Genomic DNA, 18,822 nt, shown 5'->3' on the forward strand with positions numbered 1-18,822 from the left:
TACACACAGCCGAAAGCCTACAGACAGCCGATAGCCTACAGACAGATGATAGCCTACAGACAGACGATTTTATGAAAGCATTCCACGATACACCATCATTTACTTTTATTCACATGTAGAGTTATTCAAATGGAAGAGCCTTTTTGTCTGTTACTTCTTCCTGTGAGGTATTGCTGCCAAACTGTATCTGCATGGAGAGTGCAACCACTTAACAGTGTGAAGGAAACCAGAAGTTTTTCCATTGTACTTATCAGGTGCTGAGTTAAAAGCAGTACTGTCAGGTTTGCAGCCATGTTCATTTCCCCTCCTCTCTATCTCTATATCTCTCTGTCTCTCTACCAGGGGTTCAGTTAAAAGTAGGTTCTGCACTGCTTCCGCCCTCCCCCTCAACCCCTTTCAGCCAAAATAACCTCAAACTCAACTCCACTCGTGCTCTTCCCCTTTCTCCTTCCTGTCAAGGTGCACAGAGCCCCCCCACCTCCCTACTCCTCCTCCTCCACCCCACCTCCCTACTCCTCCTCCTCCACCCCACCTCCCTACTCCTCCTCCTCCACCCCACCTCCCTACTCCTCCTCCACCCCATCCCCCTACTCCTCCTCCACCCCACCTCCCTACTCCTCCTCCACCCCACCTCCCTACTCCTCCTCCTCCACCCCACCTCCCTACTCCTCCTCCTCCACCCCACCTCCCTACTCCTCCTCCACCCCATCCCCCTACTCCTCCTCCACCCCACCTCCCTACTCCTCCTCCACCCCACCTCCCTACTCCTCCTCCTCCACCCCACCTCCCTACTCCTCCTCCACCCCATCCCCCTACTCCTCCTCCACCCCACCTCCCTACTCCTCCTCCACCCCATCCCCCTACTCCTCCTCCACCCCATCCCCCTACTCCTCTCCACCCCATCCCCCTACTCCTCCTCCACCCCACCTCCCTACTCCTCCTCCTCCACCCCATCCCCCTACTCCTCCTCCACCCCATCCCCCTACTCCTCCTCCACCCCATCCCCCTACTCTCCTCCACCCCCATCCCCTACTCCTCCTCCACCCCACCTCCCTACTCCTCCTCCACCCCACCTCCCTACTCCTCCTCCTCCACCCCACCTCCCTACTCCTCCTCCTCCACCCCACCTCCCTACTCCTCCTCCACCCCATCCCCCTACTCCTCCTCCACCCCATTCCCCCTACTCCTCTTCCACCCACCCCCTACTCCTCCTCCACCCCATCCCCCTACTCCTCCTCCACCCCATCCCCTACTCCTCCTCCACCCCACCTCCCTACTCCTCCTCCACCCCATCCCCCTACTCCTCCTCCACCCCATCCCCCTACTCCTCTTCCACCCCACCCCCCTACTCCTCCTCCACCCCACCCCCCTACTCCTCCTCCACCCCATCCCCCTACTCCTCCTCCACCCCACCTCCCTACTCCTCCTCCCACCCCACCTCCCTACTCCTCCTCCTCCACCCCACCTCCCTACTCCTCCTCCACCCCATCCCCCTACTCCTCCTCCACCCCATCCCCCTACTCCTCTTCCACCCCACCCCCCTACTCCTCCTCCACCCCATCCCCCTACTCCCTCCCCCCATCCCCCTACTCCTCCTTCACCCCACCTCCTACTCCTCCTCCACCCCATCCCCTACTCTCTTCCACCCCACCTCCCTACTCCTCCTCCACCCCATCCCCCTACTCCTCTTCCACCCCACCTCCCTACTCCTCCTCCACCCATCCCCCTACTCCTCTTCCACCCCACCTCCCTACTCCTCCTCCACCCCATCCCCCTACTCCTCTTCCACCCCACCTCCCTACTCCTCCTCCACCCCATCCCCCTACTCCTCTTCCACCCCACCTCCCTACTCCTCCTCCACCCCATCCCCCTACTCCTCTTCCACCCCACCTCCCTACTCCTCCTCCACCCCATCCCCCTACTCCTCTTCCACCCCACCTCCCTACTCCTCCTCCACCCCATCGCCCTTTCTTATTTTTTAAGTATTTTTTAAATCATAAATCTGTCGTTCTTTTTTTTTAAGACTTCAGCAGGAGGGCATGACCTTAGTGTTGGATTGTGTTGCTGACCTTACTAGAGACATGACCTTCACCTAGTTAAGATCTGTTGTTGTCCTTACTAGAGACATGACCTTCACCTAGTGAAGACCTGTTGCTGAACTTACTAGAGACATGACCTTCACCTAGTTAAGATCTGTTGTTGTCCTTACTAGAGACATGACCTTCACCTAGTGAAGACCTGTTGCTGTCCTTACTAGAGACATTACCTTCACCTAGTGAAGACCTGTTGTTGTCCTTACTAGAGACATTACCTTCACCTAGTGAATACCTGTTGTTGTCTTTACTAGAGCCATGACCTTCACCTAGTGAAAACCTGTTGTTGTCTTTACTAGAGACATGACCTTCACCTAGTGAAGACCTGTTGTTGTCCTTACTAGAGACATGACCATCACCTATTGAAGACCTGTTGTTGTCCTTACTAGAGACATGCCATTCACCTAGCGAAAACCTGTTGTTGTCCTTACTAGAGACATGACCTTGACCTAGTGAAAACCTGTTGTTGTCTTTACTAAAGACATGACCTTCACCTAGTGAAGACCTGTTGTTGTCCATACTAGAGACACACAATACTGCAGTGTCACCTACTAGTTACCCAAGGTGGTTCGTTGTGTTCACTTTGTAAAATAGTTGAACTAAGCTCATGAGGAATTTATTTATAGGCATTTATATTCTTTAGGAATCAACTAGGATTAAGCTTATGTCCCAAAAATATATGTACCAATCCTAGATTTCCCCTGAAAGAAAATCACTGAGGATGACAGAGACCTACAATAACAGAAACAACAGTCAAAATAACTTTGAACTTTGAAAACTGTGAAAATACTGTACTTACTTAATGTATAGGACAAAATGGGGTTGAACACAAATGATTCACAGTATGTCTTAAAGAATGTGAAATGAAAGAGGCATCATAAGGAATTTGGAATAAGTCACAGTTATGGATGGGGGAGAACAGAAACTGCAACACAGAAGTCTTGAAAGAGAAGTTAAGTATTTTATAACTTATAGTTAGATGGTTCTTCCCCCTTGAAAGTAGCTAGCAGTGGCTAATTTTTATAGTGGCTGTTTAAAGAAAAAACGAACCATGGATTACAGATTCTCCTGGGCCGTAGACTAATTTCAGGGTGAGGAATCATTTAACATAACGTTGTAAAATAATGAACATCCCCTTTAAAGCCTGTAGAACAGCACACTGTCTTGACCACTAGCGAGTCAGACAACAACCCTTATCTAATGGAAGCAGAGACTGTACTGTTGTAGCCATGGGATGTACTTTTATGGTCCTCCACAGCATGTGCCTTCGTCCCAAATGGCACCCTATTCACTACCAGTGGTGGAAAAAGTACTCAATTGTCATACTTGAGTAAAAGTAAAGATACCTTAATAGAAAATGACTCAAGTAAAAGTGAAAGTCACCCAGTAAAATACTAATCACTCCTCTTTCACCCCAGCTGCCAAACTAACCCTGATTCAGATGACCATCCTACCCATGCTAGACTATGGAAACATAACTTATAGATCAGCAGGTAAGGGTGCTCTCAAGCGGCTAGATGTTCTTTACCATTCGGCCATCAGATTTGCCACCCATGCTCCTTATAGGACACATCACTGCACTCTATACTCCTCTGTAAACTGGTCATCTCTGTATACCCGTCGCAAGACCCACTGGTTGATGCTTGTTTATAAAACCCTCTTAGGCCTCACTCCCCCCTATCTGAGATATCTACAGCAGCCCTCATCCTCCACATACAACACCGGTTCTGCCAGTCACATTCTGTTAAAGGTCCCCAAAGCACACACATCCCTGGGTCGCTCATCTTTTCAGTTTGCTGCAGCTACTGGACAGTTTTATCTCAATCTCTTCTTTGAAAGACTCAATCATGGACACTCTTACTGACAGTTGTGACTGCTTTGCGTGGTGTATTGTGTATTGTTGTCTCTACCTTCTTGCCCTTTGTGCTGTTGTCTGTGCCCAATACTGTTTATACCATGTTTTGTACTGCTACCATGTTCTGTTGCTACCATGTTGTTGTCATGTTGTGTTGCTACCATGCTGTATTGTCATGTGTTGCTGCCTTGCTATGTTGTCTTAGGTCTCTCTTTATGTAGTGTTGTGTTGTACTTTGTCGTGATGTGTGTTTTGTCCTATAGTTATATATTATTTATTTTTAAAATTAGTATTTTTAATCCCAGCCTTGTCCCCACAGGAGGTATTTTGCCTTTCGGTAGGCCGTCATTGTAAATAACAATTTGTTATTTGACTTGCAACTAAATACAACTAAAATTTAGTAAAAGTCTAAAAGTATTTGGTTTTAATTGTACTTAAGTATAAATCATTAATATTATATTAAGCATGCCATTTGGGACTCTGAATGGGCCTCTGCCTCAACACAGTAAACAATGCAGCCCAGTGTGCAACATGCATGGCCATTGTTTCTCTGTTCTGGGTATGTTACCATAGCCACTGTCTGGTGGTGTTGTTGTTGTCCTTGTAGCTTTTCCAACTCTGACATGATATATGGTAAAGGACTCAATGTCTCCAACTGGGATGACAGGTTCTTTTTCCTCTCCTTCTTTCTTTTCCTGGTTGATTTGGAGAGCTTGCATATTCAATTATGTAGAGAGTGAGAGATGGAGTGTGCTCCGACTGCCATATTAATATTGCATGAGAACTATTCTATACAGGATATCTAAGAAACCGCCTATTAGAGCTAGCCCAGGAAGAATACGATACGTAGTGTGTGTGTTTGTGTGTGAGACAGAGAGTGTGTGTTTGTGTGTGTGTGCGCATCTGTGTGTGTGGGTGCGTGTTTCTTTACCCCACTGGTGATTCAATGGAGGTGGTGGTTATAATGAATGTTTTCCAGATTTGGTGTCGATAATAAGAGTGAGTCATTTGTTCAATATTGTAGTGTTTGTTTATCTCCATGTATTTTAGATTGCACATCCAATTTGTTTCCAATTGCAGCATGAGTGATACTCTGTGGTAATTGAGCTAAGAATAGAAATTGTAAACTAAACAAACAAACAAACTACTAAACATGCAAACAGATACTATCTGTAAATAAGTGAACAGAGGGAAGTTATTTATTCTCTCTCCATGCGAATCGGTAGAACCAAAACAATCTTGTTATAGATCATAATATAATTATGCTGTAACCATAACAATGACGGGATGACAGAATTTCGCATGACTATATTATATTTGCTGGTTGACTTCAATGGTATATATACAGTAGTTGTCAACACTACACGTCTCATTGGTTAAGACAATTCCTCAGAGTTTTCTTGGGGTTTGGCAAAAATGGGGAGGTTTTAGTGGCTGTTATGGGGATAATACTGAACTGGCTTCTGTAGCTTAGCATTGGGTCACACCAGACCTGGGTTCAAATACTATGTGCAATCATTTTATATACTTTTTCTGTGCTTGCCTCTCTTAATGGAACAATAAAATAATCCCAAAACTGCAAACCCCACCCATCTAGCACTCCAGACAGGCTAGAGCAAAAGATTTAGAATAGTAATTGAACTCAGGTCTGTATCACACAGAATGCACCATAGTGCTTTAATGAGATCCCAACGCCACAGTAAGACACATTAAACTGGCTCGTGGAAGTTAGCGGAAGCTAGCACAAGAGCCATACCAGTGTTCCCAGTCAATTCCCACTAGTAGAGCCAGCCAGACATCTGAACACCAACACAGTAGGCTACAGAGAGGCTGGTGTTTTAGGCTGGCTAACAAGCCCTTCAATGACCTTACATCACCAGCTGGATTTTTTAAAAGAAGTCTAAGTGTGACTCTCTTCAGTAATATCATCGCTCACGCCTCAAAGACTCTGGATAAAGGCCCACTTTCCTTTGCTGAAATGTAACAAATGTGTGAGAGAAAAAAAACACATCACAGCCAAAACCATGCATCCAAGAGAGAGGGAGATATAGAAGGAGAGAGAGAGAGAGAGAGAGAGAGAGAGAGAGAGAGAGAGAGAGAGAGAGAGAGAGAGAGAGAGAGAGAGAGAGAGAGAGAGAGAGAGAGAGAGAGAGAGAGAGAAGAGCCAGGATAGGCAGAGATGGATGCATATAAAGAGAGAGACAGAGAAGGAGAGATTAGAGTGAGGATAGAGGGAGATATAGAAAGAGAGAGAGAGATGAGAGACCCAACACCTCCCCCTCTGCCAGATGTATTAATGTAGTCGGCTTTCTCTTAAATTCAAACGGCAAGAAAAGGAGAGACAGAGCGAAAAGGAATAGAGGCAAGCCCTAGCTTTAAAAAAATACCTGCCATCTATCTATTAGTGATCTGTAAATATTACATGAGCTCCACATTCGCTCACTTGTTTGGTATTATATCCACTGGAAGGGTATATTATTTTAGAAACTGTGCCTTGTTTATCGGGATACATGACCTAGTTCCAGGCAGCCAACTCTCTCTCTCTCCATATCTCTGTCAGTCTCCCCCTTCTCCCTCTCCCTCTCTCTCCCCTCCCTCTCCCTTTCTCTCTCCCTTTCTCTCTCCCTTTCTCTCTCTCTTTCTCTCTCTCTCTCCCTCTCTCTCTCTCTCTCTCTCTCTCTCTCTCTCTCTCTCTCTCTCTCTCTCTCTCTCTCTCTCTCTCTCTCTCTCTCTCTCTCTCCATGTCTCTGTCAGTCTCCCCCCTTCTCCCCCTTCTCCCTCTCTCTCTCTCTCTCTCTCTCTCTCTCTCTCTCTCTCTCTCTCTCTCTCTCCATATCTGTCAGTCTCCCCCTTCTCCCTCTCCCCTCTCTCCCCTCCCTCTCCCTTTCTCTCTCCCTTTCTCTCTCCCTTTCTCCTCTCTCTTTCTCTCTCTCTTCCCTCTCTCTCTCTCTCCTCTCTCTCTCTCTCTCTCTCTCTCTCTCTCTCTCCTCTCTCTCTCTCTCCATGTCTCTGTCAGTCTCCCCCTTCTCCCCCTTCTCTTCTCCTATCTCTCTATCTCTCTCTCCTCTCTCTCCTCTCTCTCTCTCTCCCCTTTCTCTCTCCCTTCTCTCTTCCCCTCTCTCTCTCTCCTCTCTCTCTCTCTCTCTCTCTCTCTCCTCCTCCTTCTCTCTCCTCCTCTCCTTCTCTCTCTCTCTCTCTCTTCTCTCATGTCTCTGTCAGTCTCCCCTTCCTCCCTTCTCCCCTCTCTCTCCCTCTCCTCTCTCTCTCCTCTCCCTCTCTCTCTCTCTCCTCCCTCCTCTCCCTTTCTCTCTCTCTCTCTCTCTCCATATCTGTCAGTCTCCCCCTTCTCCCTCTCTCCCCTCTCTCTCTCTCCCCTCCCTCTCCCTTTCTCTCTCTCCCTCTCTCTCTCTCTCTCCATATCTCTGTCAGTCCTCCCCCCTTCTCCTCTCTCCCTCTCTCTCTATCTCCCCCCTCCTCTCCCTTTCTCTCTCTCTCTCTCTCTCTCTCTCTCTCTCCTCTCTCTCTCTCTCTCTCTCCATATCTCTGTCAGTCTCCCCCTTCTCTCTCTCCCCTCCCTCCCTCTCTCTCTCCCCTCCCTCTCTCTCTCTCCCCTCTCTCACTCTTTCTCTCTCTCTCTCTCTCTCTCTCTCTCTCACTATCGGTGAGATCTCAAATGGCTGTCCCTGCTGAACAATTGCAACACAAAAGAAACCCAAATGGAGATGTTTGTAGAAAACAACATGTGTGTAATTAAGGCTTAACGAGCCCTTGTCAGGGTGGAATGTGCAATTAGATTGATAATAGAACATTGCGCCTGAATGCCAGGCCGTGATGGCTGCTGGATGAGAAATAAGCAGCAGAGCCGATGCAGTGAATGTAGAATTATGGGGCCTATTGACAAGAGAGAGAAGAGAGTACAGTACTGTTGGACACATTTCCATGTAAATGTAGGGGTGTTGGCGAGGCAAGAATGCTATGGATGTGTGGAGAAAGGTAGTGCATAACAGTGTTGTATAGCATAAGGCTTGAAATGAGTGTACAGTGCTTTGGAAAACTGGTTCAGCTGTAGATAGGGTGAGACAGTTCAGTTGTAGACCGTAAAAACCTACTGTGCATTTTGATGAAACAGTAGGTTTTTGAAGAATTTATTTTCATCATTTTGTTTGGATATTTGTTGGTGTTTTCCAATGATTTATATTTATTTTATTTTTTATTTATTTCACCTTTATTTAACCAGGTAGGCTAGTTGAGAACACCTTTATTTAACCAGGTAGGCTAGTTGAGAACAAGTTCTCATTTGCAACTGCGACCTGGCCAAGATAAAGCATAGCAGTGTGAACAGACAACACAGAGTTACACATGGAGTAAACAATTAACAAGTCAATAACACAGTAGAAAAAAAAGGGGAGTCTATATACATTGTGTGCAAAAGGCATGAGGAGGTAGGCGAATAATTACAATTTTGCAGATTAACACTGGAGTGATAAATGATCAGATGGTCATGTACAGATAGAGATATTGGTGTGCAAAAGAGCAGAAAAGTAAATAAATAAAAACAGTATGGGGATGAGGTAGGTGAAAATGGGTGGGCTATTTACCAATAGACTATGTACAGCTGCAGCGATCGGTTAGCTGCTCAGATAGCTGATGTTTGAAGTTGGTGAGGGAGATAAAAGTCTCCAACTTCAGCGATTTTTGCAATTCGTATATATATACTTGATGGTGTCCTGGTGTGCTGTTTTGAAGCCACGGCACCTCCATCTTGCCACTCCCCCACCATTGTAAAAAACTTAATTGAAAGCTATGGAGAAGCATTTATAAATGTCTACATTTGTTTTTCCCACATGTATTCTATTACAGACACATTAATGCATGTGTGAGCTAAACATGTATTCTATTACAGACACATTAATGCATGTGTGAGCTAAACATGTATTCTATTACAGACACATTAATGCATGTGTGAGCTAAACATGTATTCTATTACAGACACATTAATGCATGTGTGAGCTAAACATGTATTCTATTACAGACACATTAATGCATGTGTGAGCTAAACATGTATTCTATTACAGACACATTAATGCATGTGTGAGCTAAACATGCAAAAATATATACAAAATATATAAAAACATTTCACTTAAAGTGTTATTTTTTGAAGTTATAGTGTTACTGTCCCTTCCTTGGAGGATTTCTCCTTCTGGCAAGTGCCAATATGGCCGACCGGTGGCTCAAAGCCTTTCACTGGACAATACATAGCAGAAGCAATCCAGGGTTTATATAGATCACCAGGTATCTCTGTAACTTTTCCTTTTTTTAACCATTTATTCTCTCTCAATGACCTCATGACATTTTTCCACTTGAGTTTTCGGAAATTGAGCTTTGCCTTGTAGGCGGAACAGAACAACGCACAAAATATTGTTTTGCTATTTCTGAATTGCTTGACTACTCCCTTGAAGGGAGAGAGAGCCTTTGTTGCCTTCCTTTGGGACTTCCCTCGAAAGGGTTGTAATGTGCTTCGCATTATATAATGCAAGCTGATTTAATACATTTAATGGAATCCACAGACTTGGGCTGTGTTCCAAATGGCACCCTATTCCCTTGAATGCGCTACGTTTGACCAGGGACTATATAGGGCAGAGGGTGCCATTGGAACGAAGCCTTTATATCAAGAGACCAGTCTTACACAGTTCTGCCATGATGACCCCAACTGCTTAAATAAATGAAACACTCAATATACCTCAAAAAGTGGATTGCTATGCACTTGATTGAAGTAAGTTTGAGACAAATTTTGACTGCCTGACCACGCCCCTGTCTAGTTGATTTTCATTTGCGCTATTTGTGCATGTTACATTTTCATGGTAATCCTGTTTCAAAATGTATTTTCAATTCCACCTGGTTCATTATTCTGTGTTATGGGGGTTTCAAGGTTGATGATGTGTTAGCTTTGTTTTCATTGTGTCCAAGGCGAGCACAATGGCGTGATTGTGCTTGGCCATCTGTATCTCGACACCTACCTAGGGCCCCAGCCCCAAGTGTAATCCAGTAGATCACCAAACCCAGTCAATCACACCCATTCACATGGATCACATGTAGTCCAGTTCAAGGTTTTTTGAAAAATCCTAATTTTCCACATAAAGGGGCTTATTTTTTAATCTTTCTTGTAAGTTTTAAATAATCGCGCTCATTATGAGCCAGTCTAGGTGTCATTATGAGCAAGTCGAGGTGTCATTATGAGCCGAGCCAGTCAAGGTGTCATTATGAGCCGAGCCAGTCGAGGTGTCATTATGAGCCAGTCGAGGTGTCATTATGAGCCGAGCCAGTCGAGGTGTCATTATGAGCCAGTCGAGGGTTCATTATGAGCCAGTCGAGAGTTCATTATGAGCCAGTTGAGGTGTCTTTATAAGCCAGTCGAGGGTTCATTATGAGCCAGTTGAGGGTTCATTATGAGCCAGTTGAGGTGTCTTTATGAGCCAGTCGAGGGTTCATTATGAGCCAGTTGAGGGTTCATTATGAGCCAGTTGAGGTGTCTTTATGAGCCAGTCGAGGGTTCATTATGAGCCAGTTGAGGGTTCATTATGAGCCAGTTGAGGTGTCTTTATGAGCCAGTTGAGGGTTCATTATGAGCCAGTTGAGGGTTCATTATGAGCCAGTTGAGGTGTCTTTATGAGCCAGTTGAGGGTTCATTATGAGCCAGTCGAGGGTTCATTATGAGCCAGTTGAGGGTTCATTATGAGCCAGTTGAGGGTTCATCATGAGCCAGTTGAGGGTTCATTATGAGCCAGTCGAGGGTTCATTATGAGCCAGTTGAGGTGTCTTTATGAGCCAGTTGAGGGTTCATTATGAGCCAGTTGAGGGTTCATTTTGAGCCAGTCGAGGGTTCATTATGAGCCAGTCGAGGGTTCATTATGAGCCAGTTGAGGTGTCTTTATGAGCCGAGCCAGTCGAAGCGTCATTTAAGGAATGGCCGGCCTCTCAAAAACCCTCCATGTGACTGACAAGACAGTAAAAATAGCAATAAACCTAAATTAATCATCACATCACTGATTGGAGCAATTAAGCTCATTATTCAAGAGAGAATGAGCGTCTCCCAGGGATCCATTCGACCACATGGTTAAACACAGTCTTTATGCAGCTATTTCTCCCGTTTCTCTCCCATTTACAAGCACACGCACGATTTGTGTTTGTCTCTCTCTCATTTTAATGTTTATCATCGGAGGGTTTTCAGCTGGTCCAATTCATTTCTTTTTCAGTCGATAAAGAAACAATTATGTTCCTCCTCAGCAGAGTTTGATGTAATGAAGACCATACTTCATCTGTATAGAGTTATGGCCTGGATAAAAGGTGGAGTAGATCTGGGTTCAAATACTATTTGAAATCTTACAAACACTCTTAGTGATTACTTTAGCCTGCCTGGGGTGCCAGATGGGCAGGGTTGCACTGTTGCAACTGTTCTATTGGTTTCATTGCACCAGGCAAGCTAATCAAGCCCAGAGTAATTATTTCAAATATACTGAACAAAAATAGCTGACCTGAAATAAAATATCCCAGAAATCTTCCATAAGTACAAAAGCTTTTTTCTCCTAATTGCTGTGCACAAATTTGTTTACGTCCCTGTTAGTGAGCATTTCTCCTCATTTTCGCCAAGATAATCCATCCACCTCACAGGTGTGGCCTATCAAAAACAGCATGATCATTACACAGGTGCACTTTGTGCTGTGGACAATAAAAGGCCAGTCTAAAATGTGCAGGTTTGTCACACAACACAATGCCACAGATATCTCAAATTTTGAGGGAGCATTTGTCATTCTGACTGCAGGAATGTCCACCAGAGCTGAATGTTTCTGTACCATAAGCCTCCTAATGTTGATTTAGAGAGTTTGGCCGTATGTCCAACCGGCATCACAACCGCAGACCATGTGTAACCATGGTCTCCACATCCGGCTTCTTCACCTACGAGACACAACCAAAGAATTTCTTCACAAACTGTCAGAAACCGTCTCATTGAAGCGTATCTGCGTGCTCGTCATCCTCACCAGGGTCTTGACCTGACTGCAGTTTGGCATCGTAACCGACTTCAGTGGGCAAATGCTCACCTTCAATGGCCACTGGGGAAGTGTGCACTTCATGGATAAATCACGGTTTCAACTGGCGTCGTGTGGGAGCGATTTGCTGATGTCAACGTTGTGAACAGAGGGCCCCATGTTGGCGGTGGGGTTATAGTTTGGGCAGGTAGGCATCAGCTACGGACAACAAACACAACTGCATTTAATCGATGGAAATTTGAATGCACAGAGATACCGCGACGAGATCCTGAGGCCCATTGTCAGGCCATTCATCCACCACCATCATCCCATATTTCAACATGATAATGCACGGCCCCATGTCACAAGGATCTGTACACAATTCCTGGAACTGAACATGTCCCAGTTCTTCCATGGCCTGCATACTCACCAGACATGTCACCCATTGAGCATGTTTGGGATGCTCTGGATTGACGTATAAGACAGTGTATTCCAGTTACCACCAATATCCAGCAACTTCGCACAGCCATTGAAGAGGAGTGGGACAACATTCAACAGGCCACAATCAACAGCTTGATCAACACTATGCGAATGAGATGTCTCTCGCTGCATGAGGCAAATGGTGGTCACACCAAATACTGACTGGTTTTCTGATCCACGCCCATACTTTTCTTTCGAGGTATCTGTGACCAACAGATGCATGTCTGTATCCCCAGTCATGTGGAATCCATAGATTATGTCCTGGTGAATTTATTACAATTGACTGATTTCCCTAAATGAACTGCAACTCAGTAGAAACTTTTAAATTGTTGCATGTTGTGTTTATATTTTAGTTCACTGTAGTATTTGAACCCAGATCGGAGGTGGAATGGGTATGGCAGTTGAGGTTTGAACATGAACAGGGACGGTCATATTTTTGATCTTTATTAGGTTCTGTCTTTGTTGAATAGGACAGGTGTTGTTGCATAGGACAAATGTTTCACACAGAGAGACACCCAGATGTGTGGCTACACATATACAGTACACATATATGCACACACACTAACACCTATAGAAGGGCAAACAGCACATACATTAGTACAAACATGCAACACACCCACACACGAACACACACAGCAGAGCAAACACACTGTAGAAGGAACACACACAAACAGTCAACAAATCCATATCTGCTCAGACAACCATCCCCTCAGACCTTCAGTGGTGTCTGCCAGTCTCTGAATTCTCTAATGACCAGTGTCCTGACACAGGTATTTTGACTGCTGCCTCTTTCCATTTGCACTTAGACTGACAGGCGATCAGTCACGTATGTGTGGAAAACCACGGAATCACATTTAGTCCCACAAAAGAGAGAGGAGAGGAGAGGAGAGGAGAGGAGAGGAGAGGAGAGGAGAGGAGAGGAGAGGAGAGGAGAGGAGAGGAGAGGAGAGGAGAGGAGAGGAGAGGAGAGGAGAGGAGAGGAGAGGAGAGGAGAGGAGAGGAGAGGAGAGGAGAGGAGAGGAGAGGAGAGAGTCTGGGCTCTCCTTTTTTCTTCGTTGCCAGTCTGTATAAATGTAAAATATACGTGGCTACATGTATGAACTGTATGATTGTGTGTATAGTGTGTACATCACAGGGAAGACAGCCATCTTGTAAGCCAGGCCATTTCCTAATGGCTGCTGTACTATACATGTATGCCATTTTGAAGTACTACTATAGATTGGAATGCTCATTTGTGGCTGGGAGCTGTGTGATAGGCTGCGTTCAACTGTTGTTCCATGACCTCAATGCTGTAGTGCGCACTTCCTACATCTAACTGAAAGTGGCTTGGGTTTACGCAAACAGCTGCCTATTTATAGCCTCTCTCTTTATGTGCTTTTTAGCTCAGCAAACTGGAGGGGTTGGTGTCCAATGTGTATCAGTTGTTTGAACAATGAGCTCTATCTCTCCCCACCACCATTCTGGGTTTTATCCAAGCTTTATTTTCTTGTTCTTACCCCCTCTTTCTCTCTACCTCTCTTTCGCTCTACCTCTCTCTCTCTCTCTCCCTCTCTCTCTCTCTCTCTCCCTCTCTCTCCTTCCATCTCTCCCTATCTCTCTACCTCTCTCTCTCTCTCTACCTCTCTCTCTCTCTCTCTCTCTCTCTCTCTCTCTCTCTCTCTACCTCTCTCTCTCTCTACCTCTCTCTCTCTCTCCCTCTCTCTCCTTCCATCTCTCCCTATCTCCCTCCCTCTCTCTCCTTCCATCTCTCTCTTTCTCTCTACCTCTCTCTCTCTCTCTCTCTCCTTCCATCTCTCCATATCTCTCTATCTCTCTCTCTCCCTCTCTCTCCTTCCATCTCTCCCTATCTCTCTATCTCTCTCTCTCTCTCTCTCTCCCTCTCTCTCCTTCCATCTCTCCCTATCTCTCTATCTCTCTCTCTCCCTCTCTCTCCCTCTCTCTCCTTCCATCTCTCCCTATCTCTCTCTCTCCCTCTCTCTCCTTCCATCTCTCTCTTTCTCTCTACCTCTCTCTCTCTCTCCCTCTCTCTCCTTCCATCTCTCCCTATCTCTCTCTCTCTCTCTCTCTCTCTCCCTCTCTCTCCTTCCATCTCTCCCTATCTCTCTCTCTCTCTCTCTCTCTCTCTCTCTCCCATCTCTACCTATCTCTCTATCTCTCTCTCTCTATATATATATATATATATATATATATATATATGTATATATATATATATATATATCTCTTTCTCTCTCTATCTCACTCTCTTTCTCTCTCTCTATCTGTCTCGCTCTTCCTCTCTGTTTTTACTTTTGCAAATGTAACCAATGTAACCATCAACTGTGTTGTGCCTAAGAACGTCCCTTAGCCATGTCGGCCATACTGTACACCACACCACCTCGTGCCTTATTGCTTAATTCTGCTGTAAAACATATGGCACGTGGGTAGCACTGAAAGCATCCAGGTACAATGACTTCTGATGCGGTTATTGTCATGAGCATGTGTGACTCCTTTATGATGTCTCATTTTTGTGGTTATTTGTTTTATACTAATAGTCCTGCCTTTACTGATATAAATTATATTCATATTATATATTATATATATATATATTAATATTATATATATATATATATATATATATATACAGTTGAAATCAGAAGTTTACATACACTTATGTTGGAGTCATTAAAACTCATTTATCAACCACTCCACAAATTTCTTGTTAAAAAACTATAGTTTTGGCAAGACGGTTAGGACATGACACAAGGCAAGTCGGTTGTACATGACACAAGTCATTTTTACAACAATTGTTTACAGACAGATTATTTCACCTATAATTCACTGTATCACAATTCCAGTGGGTCAGAAGTTTACATACACTAAGTTGACTGTGCCTTTAAACAGCTTGGAAAATTCCAGAAAATTATGTCATGGCTTTAGAAGCTTCTGATAGGCTAATTGACATAATTTGAGTCAATTAAAGGTGTACCTGTGGATGTATTTCAAGGCCTACCTTCAAACTCAGTGCCTCTTTGCTTGACATCGTGGGAAAATCAAAAGAAATCAGCCAAGACCTCAGAAAACAAATTGTAGACCTCCACAAGTCTGGTTCCTCCTTGGGAGCAATTTCCAAACACCTGAAGGTACCACGTTCATTTGTACAAACAATAGTACGCAAGTATAAACACCATGGGACCACACAGCTGTCATACCGCTCAGGAGGGAGATGCGTTATGTCTCCTAGAGATGAACATACTTTGGTGCGAAAATTGCAAATCAATCCCAGAACAACAGCAAAGGACCTTGTGATGATGCTGGAGGAAAAGGTACAAAAGGTACAAAAGGTACAAAAGTATCTATATCCACAGTAAAATGAGTCCTATATCGACATAACCTGAAAGGCCACTCAGCAAGGAAGAAGCCACTGCTCCAAAACCACCATAAAAAACCCAGACTACGGTTTGCAACTGCACATGGGGACAAAGAAAGAGAAATGGAGAAATGTCCTCTGGTCTGATGAAACAAAAATATAACTGTTTGACAATCGTTATGTTTGGATGAAAAAGGGGGATGCTTGCAAGCCGAAGAACACCATCCCAACCGTGAAGCACGACGGTGGCAGCGTCATGTTGTGGGGGTGCTTTGCTGCAGAAGGGACTGGTGCACTTCACAAAATAGATGGCATCATGAGTAGGAACATTATGTGGATATATTGAAGCAACATCTCAAGACATCAAGCTTGGTCGCAAATGGGTCTTCCAAATAGACAATGACCCCGAGCATACTTCCAAAGTTGTGGCAAAATGGCTTAAGGACAACAATGTCAAGGTATTGGAGTGGCCATCACAAAGCCCTGACCTCAATTGTATAGAAAATGTGTGGGCAGAACTGAAAAAGTGTGTGTGAGCAAGGAGGCCTACAAACCTGACTCAGTTACACCAGCTCTGCCAGGAGGAATGGGCCAAAATTCACCCAACTTATTGTGGGAAGCTTGTGGAAGGCTACCCAAAACATTTGACCTAAGTAAAAAAATGTAAAGGCAAGGCTACCAAATACTAATTGAGTGTATGTAGACTTCTGACCCACTGGGAATGTGATGAAAGAAATAAAAGCTGAAGTAAATCATTCTCTCTACTATTATTCTGACATTTCACATTCTTAAAATAAAGTGGTGATCCTAATTGACCTAAAACAGGGATTTTTTTTACTAGGATTAAATGTCAGGAATTGTGAAAAACTGAGTTTAAATTTACTTGGCTAAGGTGTATGTAAACTTCCGACCTCAAATGTATATACACAGTATGATAGATAGAGTATCTCCAGTTGCTCTGAGAAGATCCGTGTCATGTGTGAAAACACCAATAACCTCTCACTGACACCATTCACTTCCTGATTGAGAACTCAGACGTGCTCATGGCATGTTCTCCTCTCTTCCCGATGGAAGAAATTGATTTAATTTTCCTTGTTGTATGCAACCATCATACAATGACTGTGGCCCACAGATGAATGGCTCCATCAAGGAGAATGCTGAAAGCACCACGTCTATCTAACAGATGAATTTGAGAGTGATAGTGTGAAAGTACTGTGACAAATAATATAAATAATATAATTATTGCTGTCATCTCGTCACATACAGTAACATTGGTGGGTTTGACAGTGGCGGTACTTAAGGTATGTAACATGGCAAATGGAACGGCACTGGAACATGTGGACTGTTAAACCCATTGCATAAATTTCCCAAGCCTACTGTCAGTATACCAGTTTAGGCTATATCAGTAAAGCCTACTGTCAGTATACCAGTTTAGGCTATATCAGTAAAGCCTACTGTCAGTATACCAGTTTAGGCTATATCAGTAAAGCCTACTGTCAGTATACCAGTTTAGGCTATATCAGTAAAGCCTACTGTCAGTATACCAGTTTAGGCTATATCAGTAAAGCCTACTGTCTGTTTACCAATTTAGGCTACATCAGTAAAGCCTACTGACAGTATACCAGTTTAGGCTACATCAGTAAAGAATACTGACAGTATACCAGTTTAGGCTATATCAGTAAAGCCTACTGTCAGTATACCAGTTTAGGCTATATCAGTAAAGCCTACTGTCAGTATACCAGCTTAGGCTATATCAGTAAAGCCTACTGTCAGTATACCAGTTTAGGCTATATCAGTAAAGCCTACTGTCAGTATACCAGTTTAGGCTATATCAGTAAAGCCTACTGTCAGTTTACCAGTTTAGGCTACATCAGTAAAGCCTACTGTCAGTTTACCAGTTTAGGCTACATCAGTAAGAATCATTTTTTGTATCTCTACACTTTGGTATCAATTCTACAGGTTCAAAGGCTTAACTGTGGCTAATATCCTTATGGAAAGGCTTGTTGTTTTTCAGCATCAATACAGTATGTTCATTACAGTACACTACCCTACAGTTCTGATCCAACTCATGTCAATGTGAGGACCTTACTGTACAGCCGTTGAGGCTCTGCAAGCCCTGTTGGCTGACTTCTCCTCGTATATTTTGCATTCTCATAAACGCAGAGTGCCAACTAGTGGCAGACAGAACAGAGAGGCCTCTGGGAGGTGTGAGGCATGCCAAGCCACAGCCTCTGGCTGTGACCCGAGTGTTAATTACTGCAACAGCGAGAACAGACACCATCAGCCCCAGCCAACCCCCCAGCCAACCCCCTATCCAACCCCCCAGCCAAACCCCCAGCCAACCCCTCTCGCCCTCCCCAACCCAACCAACCAACCACACCCACCACCCACCATCCCCCTTTGCTCAGGGGCACGCTCCCATTCGCCCACCCCAGTCCTGGCCCCGACCCCAGTCCAATGGAGGGTTGGCCTGCTTGTCTCATGGCTTCTCTCTGGCAGGCCTTTTTTTCTCTGGTGGAGTGTGAAAGTGCTAATGGGCCATTGTGACCTCTTGGCCTACGTAGGGCCCTCTGGCTGGCGCTCTGTGTTTTGTTGTGCTTGCGCTGGTGTGATGAGCGCTCCGGCGTATCCCTCCCCGTTGACACCTCATGTGACACATTGCAGACCAAGTCACAGCCGAGTCAGACACAAACACACATACACACACATGCATACACATATAGTGTATGCATGCACGCACGCGTGCGAGCACACACACACACACACACTGGGACACTGCGGGCAAGCGGAGCAGTGTGAGTTTCACTAGTCTGACTGGTCTAATTATATGGGGCTCTAATGAACTGTAATTACTGACGTCCATGAGAGCCACTAAGCCAGTGTGGTTTAAAGGAAACTACTACGGAGTAATTGAACTCATTCAGACTGTTTCTATGCACTGACTGTTTTTTTCTTTGTGCTGACTACAGGTTCAAAGGCTTAACTTGGCTGACTTCTCCTCGTATATTTTTCATTCTCATAAAC

The 18,822-nt window shown here is 44.7% G+C and overlaps 1 protein-coding gene across 3 annotated transcripts in view; it reads left to right on the forward strand.

Moving 5' to 3' along the window:
- Positions 1 to 18,822, forward strand: part of LOC109891654 (TOX high mobility group box family member 2) — a 205,132-nt gene that overhangs the window by 78,242 nt on the left and 108,068 nt on the right. The gene's annotated exons all lie outside the window — the stretch shown is intronic.

This window comes from Oncorhynchus kisutch, linkage group LG5 (assembly GCF_002021735.2).
Source record: "Oncorhynchus kisutch isolate 150728-3 linkage group LG5, Okis_V2, whole genome shotgun sequence".
Taxonomy (NCBI): Eukaryota; Metazoa; Chordata; class Actinopteri; order Salmoniformes; family Salmonidae; genus Oncorhynchus; species Oncorhynchus kisutch.